This window comes from Coregonus lavaretus, assembly GCF_964263955.1.
Source record: "Coregonus lavaretus genome assembly, chromosome: 2".
Classification (NCBI taxonomy): domain Eukaryota; kingdom Metazoa; phylum Chordata; class Actinopteri; order Salmoniformes; family Salmonidae; genus Coregonus; species Coregonus lavaretus.
The window spans coordinates 84,313,710-84,327,451 of NC_139989.1; the positions used below are offsets into that span (position 1 = coordinate 84,313,710).

The following is a 13,742-nucleotide window of genomic DNA, read 5'->3' on the forward strand; positions in this document are numbered from 1 at the left end:
GCGGAGTCACTCACCACCTTCTGGAGACATTTGAAACCCCACCTCTTTAAGGAATACCTGGGATAGGATAAAGTAATCCTTCTACCCCCCCGCCCACCCCCTAAAAAAAAAAAAAAAAAAAAAAAAAAAACATATTGTAAAGTGGTTATCCCACTGGCTATAGGGTGAATGCACCAATTTGTAAGTCGCTCTGGATAAGAGTGTCTGCTAAATGACGTAAATGTAAATGTAAAGATGGACAAACAGTACTATTGCTGCTTTTTTCTAGTTTTTGAAGCGAAGGTCTGTTAAGGGAGTGTGGAGCACACTCGTTGGGTTCCCCTAGCCGACGTCAGCTAGGCGCCAGCCGAACTGAAGCATGCGGAAGCGTTAAGCCACAGCAGGAAGTGACCAACATCCTCTTTGCTCAGTCAGTAGGCCTACTAAGCCACAGTAGGAAGTGACCAATCGAAAAGTAGGTGACTTTCAGTTGCAAATCACCCTCCATAGTGTTGCTAACTAATGGTGTTGCTAACGGACCCATCTCATTAACCCAGGAAAGGGGTCAGTTAGACGGGGGGTTGGGGGTTGATCAGGGGGGTTATTCCCCAAGGAGAGGGGGGCAGAAGGGGACAAAGGGGGGTTAGCTGCCCCCCTGCTGGGGTTATTAATCTGGGAGAAAGGCCGGCCTTGAGCCTGGTGGAAAAAACTGCCCTTTGTCCAGACAGAACAAAGAGTTGGAAGGGAGAGGAGGGAGCTGCATTCAACCATCAGCCTCTCTCTGGCTGCGTCCCAAACGGTACCCTATTCCCTTTATAGTGCACTACTTTAGACCAGAGCCTTATGGACCCGATGAGCCCTAAGATAGTGCACTATAACGGGAATAGGATGCCATTTGGGACGCAGATCTCTCTGGCCTGCTACTACAAAAGCAGAATGAGGCCTGGGTCTGTTGGGTCTGCTTCGTGGCTCCCACATGATAAGGGACCCTCTGTTGGGTATGCTTCGTGGCTCCCACATGATAAGGGACCCTCTGTTGGGTCTGCTTCGTGGCTCCCACATGATAAGGGACCCTCTGTTGGGTCTGCTTCGTGGCTACCACATGAAAAGGGACCCTCTGTTGGGTCTGCTTCGTGGCTACCACATGAAAAGGGACCCTCTGTTGGGTCTGCTTCGTGGCTCCCACATGAAAAGGGACCCTCTGTTGGGTCTGCTTCGTGGCTCCCACATGAAAAGGGACCCTCTGTTGGGTCTGCTTCGTGGCTCCCACATGAAAAGGGACCCTCTGTTGGGTCTGCTTCGTGGCTCCTACATGAAAAGGGAACCTCTGTTGGGTCTGCTTCGTGGCTACCACATGATAAGGGACCACCTCTTTAAAAGGGGGGTCTAGTAGAGGGGTGGATGGGGTGTGATGATGTCACCACCATTGTGGTGGAGCAGGGAGCCCTGGCTCAGACAGCTGGTCGGGGTTTTGGAGGGAACTTTTTTCAATTGAAATCCAAGTCATTGAATGGAGGAGAGGAGGGAGGGATGGAGAGAGGGGGTTGGCTGTTGAGTTGTAGTAGTTTGTTTTCCCGCCAAGCCAATGGCTTCCATGACTACAGCTGCGGTTGCCTTGCTTGGTGATTGTGTCCTATGTTTGTCAGTTAACTAGAGCTATGAGAGAATTAAAACTGAACTAGTTAGCTAGCTACTTACAGTGACTGCGATATCGTGACCTGCGCAAAGCATCGCAGCTCTCAGAACTGTTTTGTAGTGAATTCTTCTTTCATAAACCCATTAAAGTCCTCACCTTAAAGGCACCTAAAGTGCAGTGTATCAAAATCCCCAAATCCCATTTTTTTTTAGGGGGGTGCAGTCGCACATAGAACCTTACGGCTCTGAAATGTCAATCTGGGTTCAGCCATACAGTTCTATCTGATACTTCTGAATTAGACATGTTCCGTGGCTATTTAAATAAATAAATGATAGAATAACACTATTTTACCAAGATAGAGTCAGAACACATCATCCAATACATTAAGAAATGTATTATGATCATCAGACAAATGACTGTCATCACTGAACAACGATGTGACAACATCATTTGCTTTAAGATTTCTGTCAGTGTTGTTTTTTTGCTTGAGTGCCATTATCGCTGGCTAGACTAGCTTAGACCAGACTCCTGAGTGGCGCAGCGGTCTAAGGCACTGCATCTCAGTGCTTGAGGCGTCACTACAGACCCCCCCTGGTTCGATTCCAGGCTGTATCACAACCGGCCGTGATTGGGAGTCCCATAGGTGCAGCGCACAATTGGCCCAGCGTCGTCCGGGTTTGGCCGGTGTAGGCCGTCATTGTAAATAAGAATGTGTTCTTAACTGACTTGCCTAGTTAAATAAAGGTAAAATAGAGGGAGGTGGCAAAGACATGTTCTGATTGGTCCGTCTGTATTTCTCAGGCTTGTAATTGGATTGCAGATAGAACCTTAGAGCGCCAAGTTCAAATGGGTTTATGCAGATCGAACTTTCTAGTTATACTTTTGATCACTTAAAATCTAACTTCACAGACATATGAAATAACCATTTAAAGATCAATTATATGTGAACAATTCATTTTTAGTCCCGAGGTGTTTTCTTACCTATCTACCTGAAGTTGAATACACTGACGGTTAGTCGCTCTGGATAGGAGTGTCTGCTAAATTACCAAAATGTAATGTAAATGTAATGTAGCCTAAGACAGTTAAGACACTCACCGATAAACTCTATGGCCTCGTTGAACCAGGAGGAGATGTCAGCCTTGTGGTTGTCCTCTACAGGGATACTCTTGTACTGGAAGGACTCTTCAAAGTGGTTGGGGCAGTTAGCTGATACGTTGATAAGAGCAGTGATACCCAGCATGTCTAACATGTCCTTTCTGGAGGCATGGTAGGCACTGCCCAGGTAGAGGAAGGGAAGGATCTCCACTGGACCACCCTGGAGAGGAGGAGTGGAACAGGCCAGAAAACAGTCAACCACCAGCCCTAAAGAGTTAGGCTGTAATAAAGTTAGTCTAAGATGTCAAAATATATAGTTTGATGACACACTGACACTGTTTTGAGAGTAATAACGTGTCAAAGTGTTATTGGAGATGAAGATAGGAACAGAAACCAATGTCAAATCCAAGCCCCTTGTAGCTCAGTTGGTAGAGCATGGCGCTTGCAACGCCAGGGTTGTGGGTTCGACTCCAACGGGGGGGCCAGTATGGAAAATATATGCACTCACTAACTGTAAGTCACTCTGGATAAGAGCATCTGCTAAAATGACTAAAAAATAAATACAATAAAAAGCCTATAAATACTTATGCCTACCAGACTGAGGTTAGTTTAAGGTTGCAGAATATATTGTCTGATGACACACTGACATTTGTTTATTTACTATACAGGTAAAAGTGCTGTTACACAGTAATAACATACAAAATACACGTTTAAAAGAAAACCTACCTGGTCATAGAGAGCTGTACTGCATGGACTGCAGCTGGGGTCGGCGCTGTCTGGACGGGCGCTGAGGGGCAGACTCAGTCCCGGTGGAGCTGACGGCTTGGTGCACATCTCTGGATACTCCGAGGAGAACGTGTCAAACCCACCTAAACAATGTCAAGATAGGACGTAAGGATACCGTCCAACAGTCCCGTCACCATCTCAGTTACAGGACGTAAGGATACCGTCCAACAGTCCCGTCCCCATCTCAGTTACAGGACGTAAGGATACCGTCCAACAGTCCCGTCACCGTCTCAGTTACAGGACGTAAGGATACCGCCCAACAGTCCCGTCACCATCTCAGTTACAGGACGTAAGGATACCGTCCAACAGTCCCGTCACCATCTCAGTTACAGGACGTAAGGATACCGTCCAACAGTCCCGTCACCATCTCAGTTACAGGACGTAAGGATACCGTCCAACAGTCCCGTCACCATCTCAGTTACAAGCAGCTGTATAGTGGCTATTTTGGCACAGTCACAGCGTTCACCTCATAACTGACGTAGGCCTACACTACGGCACGTTTGTTGTGAGCCGTTCGTCATTACCATGAGTGTGTAATCAATATAGATATAGGCTACTATAACACGTTTATAATAAATCAAATTACCTTTGAGAAAGAAGACACTGGCTCCACACGGGTCTCGGCACAGAGCTGTCACGGCGAGCATTAGAGTCCCGTCATTCTTCACTTGGCCGAAGTCCAAACTCCGATCATCCAGAAACACCACCGACCGATACTCCCCTGAGAGAAGCCGGTTCCGCGTGTCCTCGTTGGGCACGATGTGTCCCACCCCCAGCCCCCTTCGGGCCGCGGACGTTGGTGGACCCGGAGATGTGAGAGGAGTTGAAGGAGAAGAATGAGCGGCAGTCCAGGACCAGACAGCCCGGGTCTTCACCCCTCCAGCAGCCCGCGGAGGGACACGGCATCGATGCTGGGGTATTGGTATTATTTTATGTATCATTAAGGCACATGTAGGGAAATGCCAAAGGTAAAATATAATAAACATGTTTGATATTTTATAATCCAGATACATGCTTAAATAAGGAATATAGACATGTAGTATATGCTGTGTTTTAAATGAATGCATGTGTTCTTTCACAGAGGCTCTCAACAGTGTGCATTACATTAGTTCTTTTTTAAGAAGGGGCCTAAGCCACGCAGCCAATAGAATGATAGAATGAGAGGCTTCATATAGAAAAAAGCATTCATGACCTTTTGGAGTGGACATTGTGTGACAGCTGGACGTTGAAAAAGAAGGGTGGTGCAGAACTAAAATAAGTTAGGAATGTACGCATGTTTGTTCATTTGTGTGTATATAAGAGATCTCTAAGCCAGAGAGAGACAGTTGTTCCATGGAGCAAGCTCGGCTTTGTTATGCAATAAAGTCTAATTCTTGGATTCACAAGCTCTGGTGTCTTGAGAGATATTTTTGAGTTGATTAATTATTAGTCAAATATTTCTACCACATAATTGGCGAGCTTTTGCCAGGAGTTGAAAAATAGGGACCAGAGACGGTATACATCTGCAGTTGGGAAACGGCTTGGACGGACCATACAAACAAAAGCGGCCGCTTTTAAAAGGTAAGCCAAGTTCTTACTTATATAGTATAACATTTGTGTGGTCCGATCCGGGGCTCGGCAACATCTAAAGAAATACCAAATAGGTCTCTCCAAATTTAAGAACCAGAAAATTAAAGACTAGGAGCTTTTGAATTTAAGAATACATGTCGCTGTTGTTTGTCTGAACCGTCTGTTCAATTGATTTGATTCATTTGATTCATCTTGCTGATCGCTTTGTCTGGGTCATTTCGGCACGGGTGGTTGTCCATCTGGTTGAGCGATCAGACAATAACATGTTAAGTCCTGTGAATACCGCTATAAACGTGTAGCGAAAGTGTATCGTTTATAGGCTGCTTAGGTAGGCAGAAATCCTGTGTAATACCGCTCCTTTTTCTGTGTTGAGGAAGTGTAACAGAAAAAATAGGGCAGAATTTACAGGTCACTTAGGAAAGCGTAGTAGAAGTCCAGGTGTGTAGAGGAAATGTAACACCTAGGGGGCTAAATAAATAGAAATCCTGTGGATACCGCTTTGGAGAGCTAAAATTAGCACTCAAGAGGTCTGAACGGGCAGGTGGCTAGCTAAATTTGGGACCTACGGTACCGCTCTAATGAGGAATTCATTGTTAGAGGTCTGCTCGGGTAGGTAGTAAATACAAATCCTGTGGATACCGCTTTGGAGAGCTAAAATTAGGACTCCAGAGGTCTGAACGGGCAGGTGGCTAGCTAAATTTGGGACATACGGTACCACTCTAATGAGGAATTCATTGTTAGAGGTCTGCTCGGGTAGGTAGGGCATCATCCTGTGTTGTGGTGATGCCAAAATTAGGTAGGGTCGATCAGGTAAAAAAGTTAGGTCATCCGGCGTAGGTGACAGCATAAATTGGAGTAACACCGGTCATCCTGAGTAGGTGAACGGGTTAAATAGCTACAAGGGCTTCAAATATTGAGAAAGTGTTAAATAGAGTAGGTCTGCTCATCTCGTATGGGTGAATGGTTTGCTTGGGCGGCTGTGAGTCATTCAACTGTCTGATTCATTTGGGCACAAGTGTGTTGGGGAGAGAAGTGTGTTTGAGGTCGTTTGAAGTGTCGGTGTTTGGTGGAGAAAGGTTGGCGCACCTTTCCTGGACCGTTGTTTGAGTATAACCTGGTAGGAAGGACGCACCCGGTCTCACACCAAGAGAGGAAGAGTGAATGGTGCGTGGATATTACATTTAAGTCATTTAGCAGACGCTCTTATCCAGAGCGACTTACAGTTAATGAATACATATTTTTTTTATACTGGCCCCCCGTGGGAATCGAACCCACAACCCTGGCATTGCAAACGCCATGCTCTATCAACTGAGCTACATCCCTGCCGGCCATTCCCTCCCCTACCCTGGGCCAATTGTGCGCCGCCCATGAGTCTCCCGATCGCGGCCGGCGGCGACTGGATTTGAACCAGGATCTCTAGTGGCACAGTTAGCACTGCGATGCAGTGCCTTAGACCACTGCGCCACTCAGGAGATTCATTGACCAACTGAGTGTAGAAAAATTCACGTTACCAGGAGGGGTAGAATAAATCCTGTTGGAGGAACAGGTCACGTGTACCGGTGTGGTCATATGACGTCTATGCATTGTATTTTGATAAATCTTTTAGGGTATGTTTCTGACATTATATTTAGAAACTTTAGAGGTGATGTAGTATTATGATAAATTGACTACAGTAAAATAATAACAAGGATAGGGTTAACATTCCAAATTTGGGCCCTTTGATAGAATAAAATATTCCTGTAGGTTATACAAATAGTAATTAAGGGCGTTTAAGAACAACATTGTATAAATATGGAATAAAAGTGGTATAATGGTGTAAATTAGTCGCACTCTGAAGTTTGAATGATGAGATATAGAGGTGTGTTTGATAATTATATATACGCTGGAATAATAAGCTTTTCTTGTAAATTATATCTTGGAGTTTCATACAACAATGCCTGTCATAGAATTTTGTAAGATCAGGGAATAGTGACCAGCATATATGATTCTAGGAGGATTCTATGACTGAGGGAAAGGATTTGGGTAATTTGTTGTTCGTTCCACTGAGACTAGATTGTGATTAACAGATTGTGGCAATAAAGAATAATTAGAAACATGAATGGTTTGGTAGATATGAATATAGTGGAATATAATAAATGTTATGTGAGTGTGATTTAATACGAGGGATTGGATAAAATTATAGGTGTTGACTTGCCCAAACACGTAGATGTACGTGGAAATGGGAGAGAGTACATAGGACATGTGGTAGAATTAATCATTATAATAAACTATCTATTATTTCAGAAGCAGAGGTAAGATAGTCAAGAAATTTTAGTATGTTAGGGGAAAATATAATTCATTTGGTTAGGTCGTTAGATCTGTTTCCAAATCAATGAATGTGGGGTTTGACTCGTTGACTGTTAAATTGTATACGTTGAGCGTGTGAGATCTGTGTCCTTCAAAGCTATTTTCTGATAAGGTGTGGTATGTGCCAGAAACTATAACTACTGACCATTATCATTGGAATAAAGGAGGATTAACTTGTCATTTCTATAAAGCATAGATTCTGCATCGCTGAACAGAGTCTAGGTTTTCTAAGTATAGTTTAGCTATAGTTGTGGGTTGTTTAGATTGAAGGAACAGTCAGGATAAGATTTGAAGATTTAGCAGCCTGAGTCTTTTCAGACTGAATTTATTCTTATTCAACGGGAAAGACGGAGGAGTGTCTATAGTCTAAATCAGAAAGGACAGTTACATTTGAATAGCGGACTGGCAATTTGGATAGAGATTTGGCCATAATTTGAATTGTTTAGGTAGACTGGAATGAAAGTAAGGTCTTTTAATAATATGAATATAAATATATTATTAGTTATTGTTGGGATGTGAATAGACTTTACTAATGACATGAACTAGTTTCCGGTTAAAAGAGAGTCATACTTGCTTGACTGTATCAAGCTGAAAGAGTTATTTAAAGCAAGTTTGAATAGCTGGATGGAAAACATTTATTTGACAAAATTCTAATTGTTATTACTTTATTCTATGGTTCGCGTGACACCAGTGGTGGATGCGAATAGTTGAATTCTAGAATGATAATGTATTTTCGTTACGTGAACTAGGGGATGCATGGAGCTTTGGCTATTATACTGAGTGAATAGCACCAATTTAGAGTTGGTTCTAGATTTGTTGAATAAACAAACTTATATTTTAAACTAAAGTAATGCAATAGGCTACAATTATAACATTATCAGAAAAAGGCACTATACGCTCATCTGTGGTCCTCTGTAGCTCAGTTGGTAGAGCACGGTGCTTGCAGCGCCAGGGTTGGGTGTTCGATTCCCAAAGGGGGCTAGTATAATAATGTTGTTTGGAATAAGAGCATCTGCTGAAATGTTAACGGGTATGGAGAGGAGAGTACGTGGTAGTCATTGAATAAGGTTTTGCTAGATTAAACGAGTGACAATAGTGGAATATGTCTATAAATAAATTGGATTGTGATAAATGGATGATTTCAATCTATGATGGTAAACTACAGCAAGTGTTTGGTGTTACTTGTAGCTTACTTAGAAAGGATAGTTAATTCATTCTAATAATGGCGGAGTGATGGTTTAATTGCGTGGCTATGATTTTAGTAGATTACAAGAGAAATAGGATATAGTTTACGACGCATGGAGAAGGGAATGTCTTATATGGTAATAGATAAACTGAACCAAACATGACGTTACTACGGCAATTTAGGATGGTTAATGTTGTTAATTTCGGTTTTTAAACCCTATGATAGAGGTAAATGCAGAACGCTGTTTGAAAGTGTGTTTTATTAGTAGGTCTGCTAGTAAAAATGGAAGAATTTCCATTTTTGTCTGCAGGTGTTAACCATTGGGGCTTGCTGAAACGTGAGAGCGCTATAAAGGACATTATGGGTTACGTTAGGTGTACAAGGATCGCGTTTTTGTAGGAAGTCGTAGGAGGTTGAATATTATCGGCAGGAAATTGCTAGCTAGTTAGCGGTGAGAGCTAGTGCGGTTTTCGTTGGGTGACGTCACTTGCTCTATGAACTGGAAGTAGATGCTTTGCGTGGCATAGGTGGAGCGACGGGTAACGGTGCTTAGATGGTGAATGTTGTCGATGTGTGCATAGGGTCCCTGGTTCGAATCCAGTAAGGGGCAGTAAGCAAATCTTTTACATTGATGTGAATTACTGGTTTCATTGATAACATTATAGGAAAGATGTTGTCCTACCAATCCATGTCGGATAGGATAACATAGTAATTAAAATTGCATATTGGTGAATTGGATGTTTTATTGGTTTTTACTATAAATATAAAATAATTTGTCATCTGTTGAGGTACCGTTATGAGGGAAATTAGCGGTAGAGTATGATAGATATTGTAGAGGGTTTAAAAAATAAGTTAATTGGGTAATGAGACAGGTTGACTTGATGTTGAATGGGATTGTTTAATAGAAGTAATCATTTCTATTTAGGAGAATGAGAATATGTTATTAGGTAGTATTGCTTTGTGGAGACGATTTACTAATGAAGAACATGTCTCGATAGTTGAATAAGGAACGATATTTGATCATTGATCATTCTTATTATGACATTATATAGTTTGTTTAAACAGCGGTGAATTATGACGATGTTTCATTACTTCTGATAACGATAATCTGTTTATAGTACGTTGAACGATGGGAGATAGTTGTTGCTGTTGGCCTGATGGATTAAGTAGACATCTTTTTATGGGTTTCGGATTATGAAACAATACGTTTATATTTAAAAAAGAAACATCAATGCAACAGTTTGCGACGTTTAAATTACTAAAATGGGGTTATAGGTTTATAGTGGAAGGTGTAGTTAACTTAATAAAACTTGTTATTATCTAGTGTCTTCTAAGTGTGAGTTTTCTTTTAAGGATTGATGGGAGTCTCCTATAATATTATGTTAGGGGTAAAGTAGAACACGACGTATCAAACAATTTTAAATCGATGCTGGGGTTAATGATTGTTGATGAGATAGGACTGGGGATATATGTATGATGTTTTGTGTGTAATTACTATCTTTGGATTGTTGATTAAATGTTAACGACATGTATACTTTCTCTTCCAGGAACATGGGGATTTCTTTATTGGGAGGTTTAAAAAGTCTGTAGGCTAGGGTGGAACTAGTTAGTAAAATTAAGTAGTTTTATTTTTAGGTTGTCATAGGGAGCTACCAAAATAAATAAGGCCTGGCCATTTTTGTTTGTTTATTGTTTTACTATATGGTGTTCGAATAACCATAAACAAATTACTTAGTATGAAATGCTATTCTGTATAGGATTTTTATTTCTATTTTGGGTTTTTTGACAGGATGGAAGTGAAATATCTTAAAGGGGCATACGCATGTAATTTGGGTTTTATTTACTGAGGGATAAGTAAACATGTGTGATTTATTTTGAAAAGAGCTGTACTAAGGACTTACTGTACACTCGGGATACAACATTTATGAAATGTTTTGATGGTTATTAATGAGTAGTATACTATTGGATGAAACAATTCATTGAATTTAAATGACCTCTGAAATCTGTCCTGGCTTTATAGTGTGTCACGAACGTCAAAAGGAGGAGACCAAAGCGCAGCGTGTTGAGCGAACATCGTAGACTTTATTATAAAGAAACCACGATCAAAACAACAAACCAAATACGACGAAAGTGAAGTTCAATACTGATAATGACTAACAGCAACAAGGAAACAAAAACCCACAAAACCAAGGTGAACACACACAGTATAAATATGGCTCCCAATCAGAGATAACGAGCCGACAGCTGACACTCGTTACCTCCGATTGGGAGTCATACGACTAATCAACATCAAAACCAAACATAGAAAATGAAACAACTAGATCCCACAATGAACTACACCCAAACGAAAATGACAACCCTGGCTCACTACTAAGAGTCCCGGAGCCAGAACGTCACAGTACCCCCCCCTAAAGGCGCGGACTGCGACCGCGCCTCACAACCCCACAATAGGGGAGGGCTGGGTGGGTGTTGCTCCCCGGAGGCGGTTCCGGCTCTGGGCTTGACCACCACCCCACTATAGTTACTACCCGCTTACTTAACCTCCTCCCAATGACCACCCTCCACTTAAACCCACCTGGATTAAGGGGCAGCACCGGACTAAGAGGCAGCACCAGGCTGAGGGACAGCACCGGACTAAGGGGCAGCACTGGACTAAGGGGCAGCACTGGACTAAGGGGCAGCACCTGACTAAATGGCGGATCCTGGCTGGCTGGCTCTGGCGGATCTTGGCTGGACGGCTCTGGCGGATCCTGGCTGGACGGCTCTGGCGGATCCTGGCTGGACGGCTCAAGCTGATCCGGTCTGACGGAAGGCTCTGGCTGCTCCTGTCTGGCGGAAGGCTCTGGCTGATCCTGTCTGGCGGAAGGCTCTGGCTGATCCTGTCTGGCGGAAGGCTCTGGCTGATCCTGTCTGGCGGAAGGCTCTGGCTGATCCTGTCTGGCAGAGAGCTCTAGCGGCTCCGGTCTGGCGGACGGCTCTGAAGGCTCATGGCAGACGGGCGGCTTTGCAGGCTCAGTACAGACGGGCAGTTCAGACGGCGTTGGGCAGACGGACAGTTCAGACGGCGTTGGGCAGACGGGCAGTTCAGGCGCCGTTGGGCAGACGGGCAGTTCAGACGGCGTTGGGCAGACGGACAGTTCAGGCCCCGTTGGGCAGACGGCACACTCTGGCCGTCTGAGGCGCACCGTAGGCCTGGTGCGTGGTGCCGGAACTGGAGGTACCGGGCTGAGGACACGCATCTCAGGGCTAGTGCGGGGAGAAGCAACAGGGCATGCTTGGCCCTGGGGACGCACCGTAGGCCTGATGCGTGGTGCCGGAACTGGAGGTACCGGGCTGAGGACACGCATCTCAGGGCTAGTGCGGGAAGCAGCAACAGGGCATGCTTGGCCCTGGGGACGCACATAAGGCCTAGTGCGGAGAGCAGCAACAGGGCATGCTGGACCCTGGGGACGCACATAAGGCCTAGTGCGGAGAGCAGGAACAGGCCGGGCTGGGCTGGCGACGCGCACCGTCTCCCTGGTGCGGGTGGCCGGAACAGGCCGGGCCGGGCTGGCGAAGTGCACCGTATCCCTGGTGCGTGGAGCAGGAACAGGCCGGGCTGGGCTGGCGACGCGCACCGTATCCCTGGTGCGAGTGGCCGGAACAGGCCGGGCCGGGCTGGCGAAGCGCACCGTTTCCCTGGTGCGTGGAGCAGGAACAGGCCGGGCTGGGCTGGCGACGCGCACCGTATCCCTGGTGCGTGGAGTAGGAACAGGCCGGGCTGGGCTGGCGACGCGCACCGTATCCCTGGTGCGAGTGGCCGGAACAGGCCGGGCCGGGCTGGCGTAGCACACCGTGGACCTGGTGCTTGGAGTAGGAACAGGCCGGTCCGTACCGGGAACACACACCACTGGCCTCAACCGAGGATCAGGAACGGGCCGGACTGGACTGGCAACACACATCAGTCTTTCACGCCGTGCCACAAACACTTCCCTCCCTCTACTCGCCAATGGCTCCCGTACTCCGTTAGCCTTCTCTCCTTTTCTCCCTGTGGCAGCCTCCTGCTGCCCAGCCGCCCAAGCCATGTGCCCCCCCAAAAAAAATTTTTTGGGTTGCCTCCCGTCCTTCCGACGATGGCCCTGCCGATGCCGTTGCTCCTCTCCTGCCAGGTTCTCCCCCTTCATCGCCCTCCGGTACCGGACGGCCTCCTCCTGGGTAATATGTCACCAGCCGAGGAGGACATCCACCAACGTTCTCTCCTGACCCGGCGCCTCCTCCCATGTCCAGACCCTTTGCTCCTGGACGCGCTGCTTGGTCCTTTTGTGGTGGGTTTTTCTGTCACGAACGTCAAAAGGAGGAGACCAAAGCGCAGCGTGTTGAGCGAACATCGTAGACTTTATTATAAAGAAACCACGATCAAAACAACAAACCAAATACGACGAAAGTGAAGTTCAATACTGATAATGACTAACAGCAACAAGGAAACAAAAACCCACAAAACCAAGGTGAACACACACAGTATAAATATGGCTCCCAATCAGAGATAACGAGCCGACAGCTGACACTCGTTACCTCCGATTGGGAGTCATACGACTAATCAACATCAAAACCAAACATAGAAAATGAAACAACTAGATCCCACAATGAACTACACCCAAACGAAAATGACAACCCTGGCTCACTACTAAGAGTCCCGGAGCCAGAACGTCACATAGTGTGACCTGATCACCCGCACTATGAATTCTAGAGGCATGCTGAATTAGGGGGTTAGATAAAATAAGGATAATTGTGAAGAAGTTTATAATTTGGAAAAAATCCTATATATAAATTAGTCGAAACAGGACAAGAATGAAGTGAGAGGGTTAGTCCTGAAGGAGAGGTATTCCTTGAATAGTGTTATGGAATACAGTTAAGTAAAGATATGCTCAAGGGTTGTCATTTTAAGGTTAGTTATTATTTTAGGTTTGATAGGCAATATTGTTTTGTTTTGTTTTTTGAACACATGAATCATGATGTGATGCATGTGTCCAAGGGGGGAAGTTGGGATTACAGAGGTTTTAATGGTTTATTATGGTTTCGTGGGGAAATATGCAAGGTGTATTAAGGATATGAGCATTAGTAATAATGTGTTATGGGTTAGGTTAAATCATTTTTGTTTTTGTGATA

General features: G+C 44.8%; 1 long non-coding RNA gene and 1 pseudogene across 2 annotated transcripts in view; both read right to left on the reverse strand.

Annotated features, from left to right (window-relative positions):
* The window catches only part of LOC311142441, a 1,015,744-nt gene that overhangs the window by 60,678 nt on the left and 941,324 nt on the right, over positions 1-13,742 (reverse strand). The window lies entirely within an intron of this gene.
* Positions 2,658-5,834, reverse strand: LOC311099371 (dual specificity protein phosphatase 1-like; annotated as a pseudogene). The gene is made up of 4 exons: positions 5,776-5,834; positions 4,083-4,407; positions 3,437-3,579; positions 2,658-2,930 (listed from the first exon to the last, which is right to left on the reverse strand). The product of its transcript is annotated as a dual specificity protein phosphatase 1-like (transcript).